Source organism: Oryctolagus cuniculus, chromosome 16 (genome assembly GCF_964237555.1).
Source record: "Oryctolagus cuniculus chromosome 16, mOryCun1.1, whole genome shotgun sequence".
Lineage (NCBI taxonomy): Eukaryota > Metazoa > Chordata > Mammalia > Lagomorpha > Leporidae > Oryctolagus > Oryctolagus cuniculus.
This window is the reverse complement of record NC_091447.1, coordinates 1,728,894-1,751,592: the sequence shown is the minus strand read 5'-3', so window position 1 is coordinate 1,751,592 and position 22,699 is coordinate 1,728,894. Positions and strand designations below refer to the sequence as shown.

The 22,699-nt window shown below is 42.6% G+C and overlaps 1 protein-coding gene across 8 annotated transcripts in view; it reads right to left on the bottom strand.

The window, feature by feature from the left end:
• Positions 1–22,699, bottom strand: part of LOC103345893 (zinc finger protein 717) — a 57,944-nt gene that overhangs the window by 21,852 nt on the left and 13,393 nt on the right. For 2 of the 8 annotated variants that reach the window (XM_070059542.1, XM_070059537.1), the window contains exon 4: positions 9,266–9,318. The exons of 5 other annotated variants lie outside the window; for them this stretch is intronic. The gene's annotated coding sequence lies outside the window, so the exon portion shown is untranslated. Of the gene's footprint in view, positions 1–9,265; positions 9,319–18,532; positions 18,602–22,699 lie in introns of all 8 variants that reach the window. One more of the 8 variants, XM_070059538.1, reaches the window with a different exon arrangement.

Sequence of the window (22,699 nt, the reverse complement as noted above, 5' to 3'; positions counted from 1 at the left end):
ACAGATGGGGAAGACTGCACTGAAACTGGAAACCAGTAATACAGTCTAGGTCTCCTACAGGAAAGTCAAGGATTCAATTAATTGAACTGTCACCTGGCGCTTCCCAGTCTACATCAGCAGGATGCTCCAGTCAGGGGCCAGAGACATTAATCAAACCCAGACACTGTGAGGTAGGGCATGGGCATCTTAGCAGGGGTCTTAACCACTCAGCTAAATGCCAATCCCCATATGTCTTCATATTTTTTCATCTGAATAGATTTGTTTTATAAAACATTATGATAAATGTAATTATCAAATTATGTACTTAATATAATCTTTCATTTCCACTTGTTATTAAATAGTCTTTTGGATGACCATATGGTAGTTTATTGTATTATTCAATTTTCTTTTGTTTTTGCATATTTGCTCTTCCAATTTCTACATGTTAATAAGAATTAAAAGCAACACTGCAATAAGTTATATTTAGAAAATTTAATATTAGAATTATTTCACATGAAATGAAGTTTGTATACCTTAAATAAAAATATTCAGATAAAAAAATAAAAAGAAAAAGAAATTATTTCAATTAGAGGATATCAAATGGCCAAATAGATAACTTCAGTTACCCTGGGCTACAAAAAGAATAAAAGACTACATTTCCAGGAGTCTGACTGATGGAAATTTTCCATGGAGAAGTGACAAAATAACAAAGACTCAATAGGATGAGAGAAAGGAAGATAGAGATGAGCTTTGCTGCTGTGACTGGCCACACCAAGCAACCAACTGCAGACTGGGAATCTCCCTCTTACCAAGCCAAAGCAGGAAGAACTGCTGCATGCCCTGCTACCTGAGCTTTAGTTGAGAGAGTTTTCCACTATAACCCACTGACTTCATTGCAGCCTGGGGAGCTGACTAATGTCTGAGCTTGATTTGAGAAGGAAAGCTACACTGCCTCCCTCCACTCATCCAACTCTGCAGAGTGCAGACTGCCACAAAAAGTCATAGAGAACTGTGTTCCACTACTAACAAAGTAACCAGAGCCAGAGCCAGAGCCAGGGCAACTTGTGGGACAGGTCGCCCTGCATCCTGTAGTGGGAGCTATAAGCACTCACTCTACATGAGCCAGGCAGTTCCCATTTAGCTTCTGGGGACTCTCACTAGCAGCAGTCTATCAAAGAGTCTGCTACCACCCTGAGAGATCTAGGTAATGACCCCCCTGTAAGCTGCAGAACCATGACTATAGTTCTAATTTTCTCAACCTTACTAAAATCTAACTAATGTATCTAAGGAATAATCTACCTGTGTTCCACTTTACTGGACTCTTACCTGCCAGAGCAAAATTTCATGTACACCTCATAGTCATCCTGTAGGACTTGAGCAGTGTTCACTTCAAATCCCACAGTTCCAGTAATAAGGGTACTGGTACTCTCCTGGCAGGACCTGAGGAAGGGCCCATCCGCATCCCAAAGTCCTAGTCACAGTAGTTGTGGCAATAAGCCTCAGCTTCACCTAGGCTTGCCAGTGGGACAAAGGGGCAGCCACCTTTGTCTTCCTCAGTGCCAAAAACAGTGCCTTGGCTACCACAGTCACCAGGATGACTGACACAGAACTCTTTGTGAATTGAAGATACACACCTTAGGGATCCTATATTTACCTCACAATGCTGTTAGGTGCTTTTCCCATAAAATAGTATGTCTTTTAAAAAAGCTGTTCTTTAATCACTATCACGTGTCACTACCCCATTTGGAATGCCTGCATCCCGTATTGAACTGCCTGGGATTGGGAACCACCTCTGCTTATGTTCCAGCTTCCTTCTGATGCACTGAGAGATAGCAAATGATGACCAAGTAATTGAGATCCTACTAACACATGAGAGACCTGGGTAGAGTTCCTGGCTCCTGGTTTCAGCCTGGCTCTGCTCGATTATTGTAGGCAATTGAGGAGTGAAACAACTGGTGGGAGATCTCTATGTGTGCTCTCTGTGCTCAGTTATGAGCTACTTCCAGCAAACATCTGCATAAGGAGTACTTTTGGCAGAGTAATACAAATGATATCATATCTGTTACACATCCAATTTCAGGAAAAATTTCAGAAAATCTGAATAGGAACTCCTAATCTACAAATGAACAAAAAGACATTTAAAGACCTGGGAGGGGGGCGGTGCTGTGGCATAGTGGGTAAAACCTCTACCTGCAGTGCCGGCATCCCATATGGGTGCTGGTTTGAGTTCCAGCTGTTCTACTTCCAATTCAGCTCTCTGCTAAGGCCTGGAAAAGTAGCAGAAAATGGCCCAAGTCCTTGGGGCTCCTTGATTTGGATCTGCCCAGCTGTAACCATTGCAACCATCTGGGAGTGAACCAATGGATGGAAGACTTCGGTCTGTATCTCTGCCTCTGTAACTCCACATTTCAAATAAATAAATTTAAAAAAAAAAAAGAAAAAGACAAGGGAACAGTTGTTTTGTTTTGTTTTTAAAGACAATCCCAGCCTTTTCATTTTCACCCCAATGATAAGGGAGTAAAACTACCAAGACTTTACCAAGTTCCCCTTGCCAGAATCTCCAGCTATGCTGATTGCAAATGCAGGCCCTACTCCAGGTCTAACAATTCAAAACTAATATAACAAACTCCTAAAAGACTTTGATGTTCACCCACATTTAATAGCCACTACAATCAGAGTTTCACTTCTCTGTTCTTGAACCACCATCCAACCCTTCTCTTTCCCTTTAATAATTAAAGAGTCTAGTTTGCTTTTAGATACTAGGATTCTCAGCTTTAAAAAGTACACAGGTCATGTATCCCTTACACAAAGTACCTAGATGACAACTGTTCTAGATTTCAGATTTTTTTTTCCCACTGTTTGGAATATTTGCAGAGACAACGACATATCCTGAGAATGAGACCCAAGTTTAAACATGAAAATCACTTACGTTTCATGTACCTTATACACAGAGCATGAAAGTGACTTTTACAATATTTTCAGTGCACTTATGTTTTGTCTGCAACCCATCAGATGAGGTCAGGTGCAGAACCTGCCACTTATGGCAACATGTCTGTTTTCAAAAAATTTCAGATTTTCACACCTTTAAGATTTCTTTCTGACTACAGATGTTAAGTCTATAAATATGTGCCCATATACATTCACTTATACACATGTTTCTACTTTTAGGATGCTGTCTGTGTTGGCTACTTAAGATAATTATATGATTTTCACTAAGCATTTCTGTCACCATCTTCCTTTTTATTTTTTTGTTAGTTTTCCATCATTTAGTTACTTGATGTTTCTAGTCAAAGTTTCTGGGTAAATATGCCCATAGCTACTGCACAAAACAATCTAAAATACAGACTATTTTAGAGTTGATTTGAATGTCAAATGCCAAGAAAAGATATCTATATATCATATTCCATAAAACAGCTAATAGGAATATGTATAATAAATAACTTTGTAATGAATACACATGGAAAATCAGAATAGGAAAAAAAGAATAGGAGCTCCAATGTAAGACAAAGGTGAATGGATATTATTGATTTTTTTTTTTTTTTTTTTGACAGGCAGAGTGGACAGTGAGAGAGAGAGACAGAGAGAAAGGTCTTCCTTTGCCGTTGGTTCACCCTCCAATGGCCGCCGTGGCCGGCGCGCTGCGGCCGGCGCACCGCGCTGATCCGATGGCAGGAGCCAGGAGCCAGGTGCTTTTCCTGGTCTCCCATGGGGTGCAGGGCCCAAGCACCTGGGCCATCCTCCACTGCACTCCCTGGCCACAGCAGAGGGCTGGCCTGGAAGAGGGGCAACCGGGACAGAATGCGGCGCCCCGACCGGGACTAGAACCTGGTGTGCCGGCGCCGCTAGGCGGAAGATTAGCCTAGTGAGCCGCGGCGCCGGCCTGATATTATTGTTATTTTATGAAAACTGAGGTACATATTTGAAGTTGAATTTCTGAAACAAAGCTAAAAGTAACAGTATTTCTAAGGCTAATATTAGTTATCATGATACAACAACACACCTATTTCTCAGGGAAAGAGCTGCCAAGGCCTTTTGGTCTGAAGAAGTATCTCTAAGGCAGTGGTGGTTGGCAGTATCAGTATCAGCTGGGAAGTGAGAAACAGGCACTACCTGATGATTCCAACAGAAACTCAGGAATGGTGCCCAGCAATCCAGCCTTTAACAAACCCTCTAGCTGAGGCTGCTGCAGGCTACACTCTAAGACCCATGGCTTTAGTTTGTCTTCACCTTGTAGACTGAAAACATTTACAAACTAGATCCAAAGAGCACACCATTTACCAATTGTGAATTTTGCACAACAAATTCTAGAATTCTTTTTTGTTTTAACTTTTATTTAATGAATATAAATTTTCAAAACAGCTTATGGATTACAATGGCTTTCCCCACCCATAACTTCCCTCCCACCCGCAACCCTCCCCTTTCCCGCTCCCCCTCCCCTTCCATTCACATCAAGATTCATTTTCAGGCCGGTGTCCAGGCTCACTAGGCTAATCCTCCGCCTTGTGGTGCAGGCACACTGGGTTCTAGTCCCGGTCAGGGCGCCGGATTCTGTCCCGGTTGCCCCTCTTCCAGGCCAGCTCTCTGCTGTGGCCAGGGAGTGCAGTGGAGGATGGCCCAGGTGCTTGGGCCCTGCACCCCATGGGAGACCAGGAGAAGCACCTGGCTCCTGCCATCGGATCAGCGCGGTGCGCCGGCCGCAGCACACCGGCTGCGGCGGCCATTGGAAGGTGAACCAACGGCAAAGGAAGACCTTTCTCTCTCCCTGTCCACTCTGCCTGTGAAAAAAAAAAATTCATTTTCAATTCTCTTCATATATACAAGATCAGTTTAGTATATATTAAGTAAAGATTTCAACAGTTTGCACCCACATAGAAACACAAAGTGAGCAATACTGTTTGAGTACTAGTTATAGCATCAAATCACACTGTACAGCACATTAAGGACAGAGATCCTACATGAGGAGTAAGTGCACAGTGACTCCTGTTGTTAACTTAACAAATTGACACTCTTGTTTATGGCATCAGTAATCTTTAGAGTAAATGTGATAAGAAAGGTTTACAGGGCCTAAAACCAAGTTGCTAAGGAGACTGCTGGGGTATGGAAAAAAGTATGGACTAAGGGTTGTTGCTTACGAGTGCCTGACACACAAAACATATATGGAAAATGCAGGTTATAAACCAATATGCATGAATTTCAACCTTTTTTCAGTAAAATTAATTTATCTTTCAATTCCACTTTCATGAATGTTCTGAAGTATACTTATATTAGATTTCTGCACATTATTTAAATAAAATAATGTGTATATGTATGTGTGGATGAGTATTCATCCAACAATTCCACATCAATACCAATTACATTTGGCTATGTCTGGGGTGTCAACAACGTGATGCTCAAAGGCTGCTTCGGATATTTTAGATTCGTTTATTTTAGCAATAAATGACAATTTAAAGTCAAACATAATTATGTTTTAAATTCAAAACCAAGAAGGAAAAATTTGTACAATATTCAAATATCCATAGCACATTCCTGTTATTGGCTCATTTTAGCACCACAGTCTGGAAAGAGAGGAAGCAATCAGTATAAGCCATAATTTTGCACATGGGACTTACCTACAGGAGAATCACACGGGTTGCCAAAATATGCATCAGCCCTCTGCCCTCCACTCCCACCCATTTCTTTCTCCTTTGTTATTTCAAAAATAGCATTGTCTGCTGGGCAAAGGCATATATGGAGTCAATTCTGCATTGGAAGATTTCCCTTACAATCTCCCTGTCTTGGAGATGTAACAGGGGACCCCAGAGGAAGTAGCCAGCATGCAGGAGAGAAGGCTGCTTTCTCCCTCAGGAAACATGCAGGCTCAAATTCAAGATCTTGGAAGCATGCTTCTCTTCCATTAGTAGCAAGGGGTGATTCAGAGAAGTACTGGTAATTGACAGGGATGAGGGAAAGCATAGGCTGCAACTATCAGGAACACATAACTAACGCTGGAATTGGTTCTGTCCAACAACATGCAGCAGACTCGGGTAAAGCAGTGCTTTTCAGCCATTCTGTGGCATAGATACTTCTGACTTTCCACCTGGATAATCCTAACTTTGCATCCCATTTCATGAACCCCAGATGAAGGACCTATTGTATACCTGGATAGCCTGCTATTTGTAGCTGTTATAAGAAAGTTACCAATAGGACACAAATAAGCTCTTTGCAGTCTCACTCCTTCTGGTCACAGAAGCCAAAATAGGGGTCAGTGTTAGGGGGCTCGCATCAGCATTCATTCAGATATTCAGCCAACACACTTTTATCAAGCACCTGCTGTGCCAGGCTGCTGCAAATAAGAAAGCCATGAGATGACAGCAGCACCCAGGAGAATCTCACAAGTGTCTTTTGTGCCATGAGTCACCCAGAGTACCTCACTCACCTCAGAGGCACTAGTAACAGGTCTGACCTCTGATACACATATGCTTACCATTCCTGAGGAGCATCTTCTCCTATTTTTCAGTCTGTGTCCTCTGAGCACATTGAATCATTCAGATCAGAGTAGAGTTAGGCACCTGGCCCTTGGAAGATTACCAGCTGCCTCTGCTCCTCCTCTGTGGTTGCAATTCATCCTTTCTTCATCTCTCTTTCTCTCTCTCTCTCTCTCTCTCTCTTTCTCACTGCTCTTTGTTATGACTTCTGCCTCCTCTTACCTCTGGGTTTCCAGTCTACCAAAGTAGGAAAAAGGTCTTCTTATGCTTCTGGGCCACAAATTCTATATACAGTGGGATATGTGGAAAAGTGGGCAGATTCAGGAAAATACATTTCCTTACTTATCTAAATATTTGTTTCTGAAATCTCAGGTTTAATGCTTCTCTATTATTACTCTTATTTCGAAGACAGAGATAGATAGATCACTCCCAAATGTCTGCAGCAACCAGGGCTGAGCCAGGTAGAAGCAGGAGCCCAGAACTCAGTCTGGGTCTCCCACATGAGTGGCCAGGACCCAGGTGATTGTACCATTACCTGCTGCCTCCAAGGATGCATATTAGCAGAAAGAATGGAAAGAAGCCAGCGTTCAAACTCAGACTTCAGTTATGAGACGCAGCCTCCATGCAGCATCTTAACTGTTAAGCTAAATGTCTACCCATTTAGTGCACGTTGATGCTATCTTAGAAAAGGGAGGAACCCATTGAAAGCTGCCTATGTAGACAAGGAGGTATACTCAGAGGATTCAAAGCTGGGATGCTTAAAGTTCTCAGGTTCTGTTTTCATTACAATAAGGTAATTAAAATAAGGTCCTTAAGAAGCCCAAATGCCTCAAAGCCTTTCACAATTGCTGTAAGTGTTAATATACATATAAACATGGATTTAAAAGGGACTTCAAAGAGATCATGAAAAAATTTAAACTTTACTTTGATGCAAAAAAATTAAAATCCATGAAGTTTTTCAAAAATATGCATTTTCCATGGACTTTATAAAGCCCTCTTATATAGAAATGCTGATTTCACATTAATTACAAAGCCTGGGTACCAGCTTGCTTAATGAACATCATTCACATTTCCAAATCAATTAATAAGGTTGAAGTGCCCAATGCCTACTTCCTTATATGTAGGAAACCAATAAATTCGAAGGCCCTCATCTCCAAAAATGCCAGTGCTAAGCTGGTTTCACCCAAGAGGGCCATTAGCAAACTGCCATTTACAATAAACTTCCTAAGGGAGACCAAGTTAGCAGGGTAACTCAACTATTTTTCTTCCTAAGTTTGGATCTGGCTCCTGTTATCTTTTGCTTCCTTATTAGTAATTATATTTTTTTCAACGAAGCAAAGAAATCAGGAAAGATACATAGTCATGGAAATACTTTTCCCAAAGAAATATCTAACAGTTTGCTTAAAATTTCCTCAGGGTTTTATGAATCCCTCCATCTGCAAGAGTGGGAGCTAAACTTTTCAAATATGCCACTTTTCACTTTACTTAATATAGTTGAGCAGCAATGACAGCCTAGTAACCTTCATTCTCACATGCCTTCCACATGTGTGGAATTTTTACCTGCTAAACACTTTGGGATGAGATCTTATTTGCAAAGAGCTTTCCAATCACTGCCTCAGTATGACAGCCTTAAGGCAGAAGTTTCAAAATAAGGCTTCAGTAATTGCTAAGTTTAACTCCCTCTCCATAAGCCTTTTCTCTCCCCTTGCCAATTTTTTCAAGTTATCATTGTTAGTAAAATGGCACAGTCTTATCTGCGGCGCCATCCATGCCCCAGACTTCATCTTGGGCTTTGGCCCCTGCTGCCATTGCTGGAAGCCAGATGACCAGATGGTCCAACCACAAGTGTCAGCTCTACCCCCACCCTAATGGGATTCTCTGCTCCTATTTCTCTGCCTTGCCCACCCACTCCCCTGCCCCCAGCAAAGGTTTGAAAGGACCTGTTCATGAACACCTACTCTCTCTTGATCTCTCTCTTATGCTCTCCTCCTCTCTCTTACTTTCTCACCCTTTCCCCTGACACATCAGGCTTCTCCACCTGAAAATAAACCTCTCCTCTAACATCGGTGTTTGGTGTGTTTTGTGGCAGCCTTACAATCATACCCTTCATTTCCCACCAGTCTAAAAATGACTTCTTTTGAACTTCTCTAAGGAATACTGCATCCAAAATTTATTTGTCCACTACTCATGTCATGCCTTGCTATTTAGATCCTATGTAATTACCTAACTTGTCTTGTGTTTATGTCTTGTTCCTTAAACTAAATCTGAAGTTCTCTTGGGGGAAAGTTCTAAGTCTCATGCATCTCTGTGGCTTCACATCACCTGTCACATAGTAGGAGACCAGAGATCACATGAGTAGTGATTATATTTTTTCTCATTCTACAAGATACAGTTGCCTGAGGTTCAAAATAAATAAAATATCAAGACTGCAAAGCAAAATGAATATATTTAGAAGTCAAATTTTTACATGGGAATGCATAAAAGTGCATACTATTTAGCATCCATCTATTCTCTCCTCTGCACTGTCAGCACTATGAGATGTCTCCAGTTACCTGAGTGTTTTCAGTTCATTTTCTTTAAAAACTCTTCTATTACTCAGTGAAATAAGTAGGGTACATATTCCCTCCTAGCTCTTTCTACAGAAACTAAAACTAAAATTTGGGTTTAAATAGATGCAGAGCCATCAAATTAAATTGAAAATCAAAAACAAGGAAATTACTTTGAAATAAGAATATATAAATACTATCATAAATGATATGCATTGTCAAAGCTTTCCTTTAGCTTCCATTTAAAAAGACACAAAATCAGACTATTCTCCATACCTAAAACAAGTGACAGTAGACCCACATCAGTAACCATGTCCATTCCCCGACCCCTGAAAGTAGAACATAGGGGTTATTACACACCCAATAGTTTTTTAATATATTTAAACATTTTAAAATTGAAAGGCAGAGAGGCAGACATAGACACAAAGATATCTCTGAAATACTTATTCACTGAAATGCTCACAACAGCTGGGGGCTAGGCCAATCCCCTTATCCCTTTAAGGTACTAGAGTCCAAGTTATTCAATGTAAAAAGGAGTAGATCACAATGAAACATTCTAATGAATTCCATGACAAGGCCTCTGATCCAGTTTTCTGCTGGTGAACATGGGAAACCAGTGGAAGATGGCCCATGTGTTGAATCCCTACCACATATGTGGGAGACCCAGGTGGTGTTCCCAGGACCAGGCTTCATCCTGGCTCACCCTAGAACACTGGCATTCCATATCAAACTGCCAGATGGACTCCTGGTGCTTCATGCTTCTAATTTAGATTCCTGCTAAGATACCTGGAAATCTACTGAAAATGGCCCAAGTACATGGACCCCAGCCACTTATTTGGGAGATGTGGTTGGAATTCCTGGCTCCTGGATTTAGCCTAGCCCCAGCTCTGGTGGTTGAAGTCATTTGGTTAGTGAATCAGTGGATGAAGAATTTCTCTCTCCTTCTGTCACTCTGCCTTTTGAAGAAATATTTAAAAAGAATATTTAAAAAGAACAGTGTCATACACTCAATGAGGAAACAGAAGTATCACTCTTAATCTGATTATCTCATGAATCATATCCATAGGTCTCCCTTCCCTACTGTTTTCTTCCTTCTCATTGACTCTATAGCTACATTGTCTGGCTTTGATTTTCACCCATGCTACTTCTTCCTTGGGTGACAAGGGGAACTTCACTTAAAAATACTTGGGCTCAGTCTCCTCACCTGTAAATGGAGATATATAGCATCTGTCTCATAAAGGTGTTATAAAGATTGAAAAAAAAGATTACCTTCAAAGCACTTAGCACAGTGTCTGACACCAAGCAGGTGCTCAAAGGATGCATGCTATTACTACTAGGAGTAGCACCATGTTTTTGCATTTGGCCAGCTCTCATTTTAATACTAATCAAAAGACTGAATTTCAATCCATCTGGCATGGCTATTAGCTTAAGGAGGATAGGAGAATAATTCCCCTGGGAAGTAAGATTTATAAGTTGGAAGTTGGACTTGTTAGTTAAGATCTTGATAATAAATCTGCTTGTCTATTAAATAATCACACAAGTAAACCAGATAAGGCTTTCCCAATCCTCCTAGACAGCTCTGATTTCTGAAGACGTCACCTAAGGGACAAACCTTTCTAAATCCTTCCAAATCTGACATGACTTCTTCATCTCATCATAGTACCCTAGCACAGAGCACAGCATTGCTAGCAGCCTAAAAAAGATCTCTAGGGCGGAAAGACCTCTTCAACCTCAACTCTGCCTATCATTCCCAAGGCCAAGGTATTATGCCTCTGAGCCAGAACGTTTCCTTTCACAGAAAAAGAAAAGAGTCACTGGCCCTGGAAACAAAAAAATAAAGGTCTGTGATTTCTGTTGAGAAAAATGGCAAAACAGTGATTTCCTAATATGGATATGGCAAGCTGAAATGCCAGTTGAGACAACATAGGAGTCCTATAAAAGTTGGGTAAATTTTGCCCCAAACCAGCTGGGGAAGAAAGCTGCAATCAGCGTCAGGGAATGGACTCTGCTATAGCCCAATTACAAGTACAGAACTGCATGTTAGAGGGCTCCCTCTAAGTTGTACACTTAGGTATTTCATAAGCTATTTTAGTACCCTATATTGGCTTTTTCTTTACAAATTTTTCATTTTTTAAGATTTGTTTATTTGAAAGGCAGAGCCATAGAGAAGGAAAGAGAGAGATCTCCCAACCATAACAGTCAGAGCTGGGCCAGGCTGAAATCAGAAGCAAGGTCTCCCACATGGGTATAGGGGCTAAGTACTTGGGACATCTTCTACTTGTTTCTGGGCACATTAGCAGGGAGCTGGATTGCAAGTGGAGCAGCTGGGACATGAACTGAAACCTGTATGGGATTCTGTCATTATAGGCAGCAGCTTAACCTGCTACATCATAATGCCAGCCCCTACCTAGACAAACATTGTGTGTGTGTGTATTAATATCCATACATATGGTGTATATGTATGGCATTTGTTTGATTATTTGTAGATTACAAAACATTCCTGTGGGTCGGGCCTGTGATACACCATATTAAGCCACCACCTGTGTGGCCAGTCCCATGTCACAGCACTAGTTCAAGTATGAGCTGCTCTGCTTCTGATCTACCTCCTTGCTACTCTACCTGGGAAGGTAGCAGAAGTGGTCCAAGTACTTTGACCCTTGCCACCCATGTGGGAGACCCAGATGGAGTTCTTATGGCTTTGCCCTGATTATTGCAGCCATTTGGTGACTGAACCAGCAGATGGAAAATTTCTTTGTCTGATTCTCTCCCTGTCTCTCTGTAACTCTGTATTTCAAATTAAGAAATTGCTTTTTTTTTTTAAGTATTATATTTTTTTATTTTCTTAATCTTTTGAAATGACACAAAGTGTAACTAGTAGTTGAATGATCAAATACGAGTGTTACATATTTTTTCATGTCTTCCTCTTAAATCTAAGCTGTCTACATTACTTAAAATCATTTATACTATTTGCATATTATCCTGTAAAATGCTTAACATATATTACAGATACAAAATGATATTTAAACACACTTAATTAAAAAGAATAAGAATTAAATATTCAATGAGCTCTAATCATCTGATTTAATAACAGCATTTTTCAGTTCCTTTAACATTTCTTTCTTCCTAAAGCAATTGCAATAATTTCTCTTATCACATCCTAACACCCTCAAAAATACAAAATCAATGTGTTTTTTATTTGATTGGTTTATTTAGTTTTAGATATGGTTTATTGTTAAAATGCATATTTGCATATGTTGAATACACAATTCTTCATATATAGTAAACTATTCTATTTTTCATTTTTTCCAATTAATTTTTATAACTAAAATTCACTTAAAAGGATATATACAGTTAAATTTCACTAATTATATATTGCTATGCAGTTTTTAAGCATATAAGTAAAAGCATAATTTCTTAATTCCTTAACTTGTTACTAGATAGTTCATCATCAGACCACAGAATTTGTCTATTAAAACACCACTGTTACAAATTTTCACAGATGAAGCAATCTCTCAAGAAACATTTTTAAAGATTGATGCTGTAATCAACTTGTGGATTATTAAATCAGTTTTTAAGAGTCAAAATTTCAAGGAAAAATGCAATGAGGAAATGAAAGATACAAAGCAGAAAATATGAGAAAGAAATATCAGTTCTAACGTTTACTCATTTTTTTTTATCTTTTATTTAATGAATATAAATTTCCAAAGTACGACTCATGGGTTACAATGGCTTCCCCCCCTCATACTGTCCCTCCCACCCACAACCCTCCCCTTTCCCACTCCCTCTCCCCTTCCATTCACATCAAGATTCATTTTCGATTATCTTAATATACAGAAGATCAGCTTAGTATACCTTAAGTAAGGATTTCAACAGTTTGCTCCCACACAGAAACATAAAGTGAAAAATAATAGATGATTTTTTTTTTAAATGATGATGAAATCAGATCAGACCTATTGTCATGTTTAATCCCAGTGAGAGTCAAGTTGGGAATTGATAATTTCTTTTTTTTTTCCAGAAGATCAGTTTAGTGTACATTAAGTAAAGATTTCAATCGTTTGCACCCCCATAGAAACACAAAGTGAAATATACTGTTTGAGTGCTCGTTATAGCATTAAGCCTCAATGTACAGCACATTAAGGACAGAGATCCTACATGAGGAGTAAGTGCACAGTGACTCCTGTTGTTGACTTTACAAATTGACACTCCTGTTTATGGCATCAGTAATCTCCCTATGCACCAGTCATGAGTTTCCAAGGCTATGGAAGCCCCCTGAGTTCTCCGACTCTTATCTTGTTTAGACACAGTCATAGTCAAAGTGGAGGTTCTCTCCTCCCTTCAGAGAAAGGCACCTCCCTCTTTGAAGACCTGTTCTTTCCACTGGGATCTCACTCACAGAGATCTTTTTGCCAGAGTGTCTTGGCTTTCCATGCCTGAAATACTCTCATGGGCTTTTCAGCCAGATCCGAGTGCCTTTAGGGCTGATTCTGAGGCCAGAGTGCTATTTAGGATATCCGCCATTCTATGAGTCTGCTGAGTATCTCACTTCCCATGTTGGATCACTCTCCCCTTTATTTATTCTATCGGTTAGTGTTAGCAGGTACTAGACTTGTTTATGTGCTCCCTTTGACTCTTAGTCCTTTCATTATGATCAATTGTGAACTGAAATTGATCACTTGGAATAGTGAGATGGCATTGGCACATGCCACCTTGATGGGATTGAACTGGAATCCCCTGGTATGTTTCCAACTCTACCAATTGGGGCAAGTCAGCCCGAGCATGCCCCAAATTATACATCTCTTCCCTCTCTTATTCCCACTCTTATGTTTAACAGGGATCACATTTCAGTTACTTTTCAACACTTAAGAATAACTGTGTGATAATTACAGAATTAAACCTGTCATATTAAGTAGAACAGACAAAAAAAATTAAGAAATTGCTTTTTAAAACCTGTTTTCTCGGGGGCCGGCACCATGGCACAGCGGGTTAACACCCTGGCCTGAAGCGCCGGCATCTCATATGGGCGCTAGTTTGAGATCCAGCTGATCCACTTCTGATCCAGCTCTCTGCTATGACCTGGGAAAGCAGTAAAAAATGGCCCAAGTCCTTGGTTCCCTGCACCCACGTGGGAGACCCAGAAGAAGCTCCTGGCTCCTGGCTTTGGATTGGCGCGGCTCCAGCCGTTGTGGCCAATTGGGGAGTGAACCATCAGATGGAAGACCTGTCTCTCTCTCTCTCTCTCTGCCTCTCCTCTCTCTGTGTAACTCTTTCACATAAATAAATATATCTTTAAAAAAAAACAACTGTTTTCTCAGCAACTCTGTGAAGTATGGCAAGAATTATTTGTGACCTCTAATTTTATATATGAATAGCTGGAGCTCAGAAAAATAAATTTACCAAGAGTCACACAGCTAGTACCTGACAAACCCAGAGCCTTTGGCTCTGGGTTTTTACCCAGTCTCTTAATTTTTCTCTTTTGCTGTGTACCACTTGCTACTTGTCAGTGTTCCAGGAGGGGTGCTCAACCCTGGGCATCCTTCATGCTGTGTCAGAGTGGATGGAGCTAACAAGAAACTCCCAGCAGAACTCAGCAGAGGAAAGAAAGATCTAGGATTCATTTATTCTTAAAACCACTACCTCTTGTTCCTGCCACTATATGCAATGACATACAAAAAGACACAGGTGCATGGGAGAGAAAAAACTAAGCAAATAATGACAATAAAATGAAGTAAGCATTTTAACAGGAGGCAGGAAATTACTTCGAGGAAGAACCCCACTGCTAAGTCTAAAAGCAAGTTTGATGAGTGCATTCTCTTGTACACAGGTTTCAAAAGCCAACAGAACCTCACTCTAAGCCCAATTTGTGGTATATTTAACCTTCCACTGACACAGCCCCAAGAAGGGTTAAGCCCTGAAACTGAAGGCCAATCTGCATGTGCTGGGGACTAATTCTGAGAGCCACTTCTAACCCTCCAACATGTATTTCTTTACAAACAAGCATTTGAAAACTTAAAGAATGGCAAAAAAAAAAAAAAAAAAAAAGCTAGCAAAAAATAAAAATAAAATAAAATAAAGTAAAAATTAAAAAATGAAATGAAATGAAATAAAATAAATTAAATTAAAAATCACAAGCCTCTCCAGGCAGGGTAACTATAGCAAGAAGATGAGCTGGTGGAAACCCAGGCCACACCAACGTGTGCCGAGCCTCACTTGCATCTTTCTAAGCACCTCGAGCCACTCCACCTGGCCATGTCCCAAATAAACCATTTCCCTGAGAAGGGGAGGATGGAGCAGTCAGCCTGTCAGCAACATGTAAATATAAATAACAGAAAACTGCCAATGGAGGATCAAAGCAAATTAGGGGGAACACAAGGCAGTTGGACAGCTCCTTCCACAGGACAGGAGACTGGGTATAAGACAGACACTATTGGGAGCAGACCTATATTCTTACTCATTTCCTTCCCACTTTTTGGTGCAATGGCACCCTGTTTCTCTCCACTCTTCTAATCCTAACTCCATTCCTTCAGGATCAAAGTCATACACAAAACCTTCCTCTGAAGCTGTCCCAATAGACAAATGACCCAGAAACCACAAGGTCCACAAGCATCATCTCTGGAGGCTGCTTGCTAAAGACAGACTCCTATGCAGCATTCCCTGTGATTCTGCTCAGGAGGACTAGTGCAGACCGAGGGAATCTGCATTATATACGATAATCCCCACACTTGAGGACCCAGTTCACAACCACTATCACATATGATCTGAAGCTAGCAGTCCTTGACTCCTGCTCTTGAAATGCTCAAGCCCTTCCTGTCTGTTACTTCACATGGCCATTCCTTCTTCACATACGCATCCTAACTATCCACTTTGACCACAAGGCTCCCAAGGAAGAGGAAGCAGTGCCTCTATTGACTTCCCTGAAAACACCACTGTAGACAGTGCTCTACACACAGGAACCCAAGGAATGTCCATAGGTTTAGAGAAATGATGAAGAGGCCAGGGAAGGGAAACCACAATGATGTTGGCACAGCACCAAGGACTCAGTTGGAATAAACTATTTTTGGTGTGCCTGTGCGCACCATGCTGGAACAATGGCTTCCTGTGCCTTCCTTTTTTCCTTCTTCATTGCTGTTGGCACTACACACTCAAGCTCCTTCATGAACATCAAGGCTGAGTGATGCACCTCCCATGAGAAATGCACCTCCCATGAATTCTGCAAAGAATCCTGGATACTTTGTGGCTTCAGCTAATGGTCAATAGCACTCTAGGTCTGGAGAATTAGCATGCCTTTGCAGAAGGCAAAACAGAGAGCTGAACGTGACATCAATAAAAAGACAGGGGGCCAGCACCGTAGCTTACTTGGTTAATCCTCCACCTGCGGCGCCGGCATCCCATATGGTGCCGGGTTCTAGTCCCTGTTACTCCTCTTCTAGTCCAACTCTCTGCTGTGGCCGGGGAGGGCAGTGGAGAATGGCCCAAGTGCTTGGGCTCTGCACCTGCATGGGAGACCAGAAGAGGCACATGGCTCCTGGCTTCGGATTGGCAAGGTGCCATCGGTAACAGCCATTTGGGGAGTGAACCAATGGAAGGAAGACCATTCTCTCTCTCTCTCTCACTGTCTATAACTCTACCTGTCAAATAAATTAAAAAAAAATAAATAAATAAATAAAAAGACAGGACCCTTAGTTCACCTCAACGAGTATCAGCAGAGCAATGCTCTCTTTCATTCAACAAGTATTTCCTGAATGTCTCCTCTGGGCTAGGCATGCTTCTGAGTATTCTTTAGTCTCCTGGTGGCTAACAGATTACACATCATTAAGAAGTATTTGATAGTGACTCATCTTTACAAAATTACTTGAAAAGCAAGGCAACCTATGATGTCAGGCCTCACAACCACATGAACACAAAATGGACTCTGAAGCATGCCTGGCAGTTGGAGGTCAGCTCTCATCCCTAGCAGGAAGAAATTTTTTTTGTTACTTTCTCATAAGCAATCCTTGACAGCTCTGGAGTTCTTTCTTCCACTTACATTTTGTGCATTGTCCAAAAAAGCAAACTGCTTTGCATAGATCCTTTGAATAAATAACTCCTTCTTAATTTTGAGAAATCAACACAAAGGTCACATGTTTCATTCCAGAAGGTTATCCCTGAACTTTTTTTTTTTTTAAAGAGGTATTTATTTATTGGAAAGGCAGAGTTACAGAAGGGGAGAGAGACAGAAAGAAAGATCTCCCAATTATTGGTTCATTCCACAAATGGACACACCAGCCAGAGCTAGCCAGTCTGAAGCCACGAGCTAGAGGCTTCTTCTGGGTCTCCCACGTGGATGCTGGGGCCCAAGCACTTGGGACATCCTCTGCAGCTTTCACAGGCACATTAGCAGGAAGCTGGATCAGAAGTGGAGCAACCAGGACCCAAACAGGAGCCCATATGGGATGCCAGCACTACAGGTGGCAGCCTTATTTGCTATGCCACAGTGCCAGTCCCAATCTTTGACTCTTAGACAAGACTAGATGCTCATAACTTTGAATCCTATGGCATTTTATACTTCCTCTTTAGAGCACTTTCCACAACACCCTGCAACTGCTAACTAAAGTTTAAGGTCCAGAGAGCAGGAAGTTTAATCTACTTTGTTCAGCATCCCTCCTCAGTACTTAGACCACTGCCTGGAAAATGCCAAGTACTCAGTACACCTGGCTAGGTGTATAAATTAGTGAATTGCACTCCCTACCTAGGATGACAACTGAGTAATGCCCCAAGTACTCTGCTATGCTTTCAGCCACTCCCACCAATCAACACCTAAGATGAGACAGTACTATGCCCTGTAGTTCCAGCATCTCATAGAGATAGAACTGGGAATCACAGGAATGCCCCAACAGACTCCAGGGCACATGTATCATTACCAAAGAAGGATGCAGCCGGCGCCGCGGCTCAATAGGCTAATCCTCCACCTAGTGGCGCCGGCACACCGGGTTCTAGTCCCAGTCAGGGCACCAGACTCTGTCCCGGTTGCCCCTCTTCCAGGCCAGCTCTCTGCTGTGGCCAGGGAGTGCAGTGGAGGATGGCCCAAGTGCTTGGGCCCTGCACCCCATGGGAGACCAGGATAAGCACCTGGCTCCTGCCATCGGATCAGCGCCGGCCGCGGTGGCCATTGGAGGGTGAACCAATGGCAAAAGAAGACCTTTCTCTCTCTCTGTCTCTCTCTCTCTCACTGTCCACTCTGCCTGTCAAAAAACAAAACAAAACAAAAAAAACAAAGAGGGATTCAATGCTCCAAAATCAATATAATGTCATCAAGAATCTGGGTATGAACTGGCTATGAGCCATAATGCCAGCTCTGTCCCAGACTTAATGAGAAAGTCTCTTACAAGCCACTCAACTTCTCATAAACAGCTTTGCCATGAAGAAAGTACTAGGCCCTTCAGCAGAAGATGCTCTCTTCAAAGAAAGAAAAATCGCAATAAAAGCTATCAGCACCACGCTGAGAAATCAGAAGGAGGAGGCAGCATTTGCAATCAATACTGTTAGGAAAGAGTTAAGTCCACCTACCTGGGTTCTTTCATGTATAAGTTAACCTTGATTTTTGCTCAGTCTAAATGAAGCCACAGCAGATTGGGTCTGTTTGGAAGCAATGCATCCAGAGATTTGTTAGTCTGAGGTTGTCCTATTTCTTTCTTTCTTCTTTCTTTCCTTCTTTCTTTCTTTCTTTCTTTCTTTCTTTCTTTCTTTCTTTCTTTCTTTCTTTCTTTCTTTCTTTCTTTCTTTCTTTCTTTCTTTTTCTTTCTTTTTCTTTCTTTTTCTTTCTTTTTCTTTCTTTCCTTCCTTCCTTCCTTCCTTCCTTCCTTCCTTCCTTCCTTCCTTCCTTCCTTCCTTTCCTTCCTTTCCTTCCTTTCTTTTCTTTCTTTCTTTCTTTTCTTTTTTTTTTTTTTTTTTTTTCCTGTTCGGGAAGGAAGCTGAAGCCTAAGCCCTAACTACAGCCTGTTGGTTCTTCCTCCACGCCTGGGCTGCTGTCCATGCTGTTTACCTACTTCTAACTCCAACCTGCCAGAAGAATTCCTTCTTCATTGTGATCATGGCATTTGGCCCTAAATACCATTTTCAATGTTGCTCTTCCTGTTTCCCATGTCCTTTTTGATATTATATGAGAAGTGCTGGGTACCGGACAGCAGAACTTGGTGTTTCATGACCAATAGCGGGGTTCTGTCCCAGTAGTCAGCTGAACCTCATCCCTTAAATTTAAAGGGTACCACAAAAAGAGCTGACAGGAGTTGAGCTATCATGTGACTTTTCATGTGTTTCAATGTGTATTTCTGCTATATACATATGAACAGAAAACTTTTCAAATATGAGTCACATTTAAATGAGTCTATTTAAATAAAAGACTCAAATCCAGGTCTAGAGAGAGGTTCAGTGTTTCCCACTCCCACCTTCCTACTCCCTACCTGTCTCACTGATAACCAGAACCCTTCTCTGATATTCCCAGGCCCTTGGGGTTCCCTTTCTATGAAGAGAAAAACACCTGGTTTATTTGTGTGCTCTAGGTAATGGACAGCCCTCTTTCAAAATCCCCAAAAGAATGCACACAGACACTACTTAAGAGGCATCCCCCACCATCCTTCTAAGTAAGAGGCCTTTACCTACTCATCCTCCCTCTCTTTCCCCTGTTAATCTCTGCCCAGAAGTCCTTACCTCAGCCCTAATCTGTATTTTTCCCCTGACCTACAAGGTCCCTTCAAGTCCCTATCCTAAACCTCACATGAGAGTAGATGACCACATGGGCAAGGGTTGCAGATGTGTCTTATCTAGGCAAGAGGGTAACAGTGTCTTGTAACTTACAGTCTAAGCATACACCAGAAACTCTAAGATTTCAAATGGGAACAGTACTCAAACATTGTTATAGAGAATCTAACTATAAATTGCCCCAATTTCCAACTCACAATTTCTAGTAGCTCTTTAATTTCAATCAATATGATAGAAATTTCTGGAATAAGAAAACATCTTGGGGCCGGCACTGAGGCTCACTTAGTTAAATCCTCCACCTGTGGCACCAGGTTCTAGTCCTGGTTGCTCCTCTTCCAGTCCAGCTCTCTGCTGTGGTCCGGGAAGGCAGTGGAGGATGGCCCAGGTGCTTGGGCCTCTGCACCCGCATGGGAGACCAGGAAGAAGCACTTGGCTCCTGGCTTCAGATCGGCGCAGCGCCAGCCGTAGCGGCCACTTGGGGAGTGAACCAACGAAAGGAAGACCTTTCTCTCTGTTTCTCTCTCTCTCACTGTCTATAACTCTACCTGTCAAATAAAAAAAAAAAATTATTAAAAAAAAAAGAAAACATCTTGAGATTGGGAGTTCTCCAACCCAGGTATTACGCAGATGTCTCACCCTAGTCAAGTTCCCTCCTGACTCAGAAACTCAGTTTCTTGCATATAAATACAATGAAAGGACAAAGAGGTCAAAAGAAACCCAGGGCTCATCCTTGTGGATGGATAATAATGAAGGCAGGAGAAGCATAGAAAAGGGTTTTTAAATCTTCCTAACTCTAATCCTCCGCCTTGCGGTGCTGGCACACCAGGTTCTAGTCCCGGTTGGGACGCTGGATTCTGTCCCGGTTGCCCCTCTTCCAGGCCAGCTCTCTGCTGTGGCCAGGGAGTGCAGTGGAGGATGGCCCAAGTGCTTGGGCCCTGCACCCCATGGGAGACCAGGAAAAGCACCTGGCTCCTGGCTCCTGCCATCGGATCAGCGCGGTGCGCCGGCCGCAGCGCGCTGGCCGCGGCGGCCATTGGAGGGTGAACCAACGGCAAAAGGAAGACCTTTCTCTCTGTCTCTCTCTCTCACTGTCCACTCTGCCTGTCAAAAAATAAATAAATAAATAAATAAATCTTCCTAACTCCCTTTCCACACTCCCACAAAGGGAGAGGTGTGATGCACCTTTTGTTATTTGAATACAGTATATGTGTTTTGTTTCAAAGAAAGGCCTTCAAGCAATGAACTTGGGTTGACCAGAAGGAATCTGGAAAGCTTCCCAGGGGAAGAGTTCCAGAAACCACCAGGGCCCTAATGAATGCTGCAGTGTCCACTGTGTGCCTGATTGTGGAGGCCATGGCTGGACACCACTGTTGGCTGACACAAAGCCTGGGCTTTGGAAATGCTCCCAGAGTGCTTCACAGCCTTGAAAAGGTGATGGGCAAAGTTCTGGACTGAAAGGACAATTGTGCAAGTGCCCAGGTACCCAGGAAAAAGCTGAGTCCTGATGCATAAGTCTGCAAATCTACGCCCCTGGGCACATGCCCTCATGCTTCTTAAGCCCTCAGCACCTCAAAGGCCCTCCCCATGCCCCCGCATACTCGTCCTTCTCCCAGAAACACCTGCATACCCCACCATCCCCCATCACCCCATGGTCCTGTTGTCTGCCCTCTACACCAATCAATCTCCTGCCCCTCACTCCATTCCCCACCCTCCACTCAAAGGACAGACAGGAAACTAACCCAAGGCTGAGTCCTTAGGATGACCTGGGGCACAGGGATGCAGGACACAAGGGGCAGGGACCCAACCATCCCTGGTTCCACACAGAGAACTCTCTTCCAAGCTCCATGCCCCTCAGAGAGACGGCAAGGTCACCAACATCTCTGAAAGCACTTGCAAGCCTCATCAGGGTGGAAGCTGGGGGTGAGGGGGGGGTGGCAGGTGAAGACAAGGTAGCCCTCTTTAACTTTGCCTATGCTAGCTGGTCCTGGGGCCCCTGGGACCCCTTCTTAAAATGGTCAACTTCCAGCCACCCTCATACAGAACAGCAAGGATAGCCGACAACTGTGATCAAGCAACAGCAGGGATCACTTTTCCACAATTGCTAAGCAGGCAAAATTCCCCTAGGCAGAGCAAGCCTAGCCTCCTGCCAGCAGCACACAGTCGAGTCAAGCCAAGCTAGAGGCTCATCCTGTCCATCCCAGCCCTATATCAACTGAACAAACATTTCCTCATCCTGACAAGACATAAATAGCAGCATGAAAAGGAATCTGCATGATTGTTGAGAGTGAACACCCAGAATCTACCATACACATCACAGGCGTCTGTGCCACCGACAGACTGGGAGGAGAAAAGAGGCTCAGCAAGATGCATGAGTAGTTGAACAAGAGTAGGGATAGGTCTGCTGAGGGCAGAGTGATGCCCCATGTCATATGGTGATTGCTGACCCATCACAGTGACCATCTGCTCCAGGTGCAATCCAGAGGTGCAGCCTGCTAACCTCCATACTGCCCTATAATCCCCAGTAACAGCAATCCCCCTAAAAGCCAAGGCTAGTGTCCCTACCCCCATTTTGGGCCCAGGGTCCATGGAAATTATTCATTGACTCCCCAGCATTACCAGCCTGATGTCAGTCAGGCCCTGTTCATCCATCGATCCATGACCTGGATGGGTTCATCTGGTTCTTAGAACAGAAGATCCTCTAAGGCACTTGCCTTTATAAAGATACATCTCGGGGCTGGTGCTGTGGCTTAGCGGGTAAAGCAGCCACCTGCAGTGCCGGCATCACATATGGGCACTGGTTGCAGTCTCAGCTATTCCTCTTCCAATCCAGCTCTCTGCTATGGCCTAGGAAAATAGTAGAAGATGGCCCAAGTCTTTGGGCTCCTGCACCCCCCTCATGGGAGACCTGGAAAAAACTCTTGGCTCCTGGCTTCAGATCAGCACAACTCCAGCCTTTGCAGCCATTTGTGGAGTGAA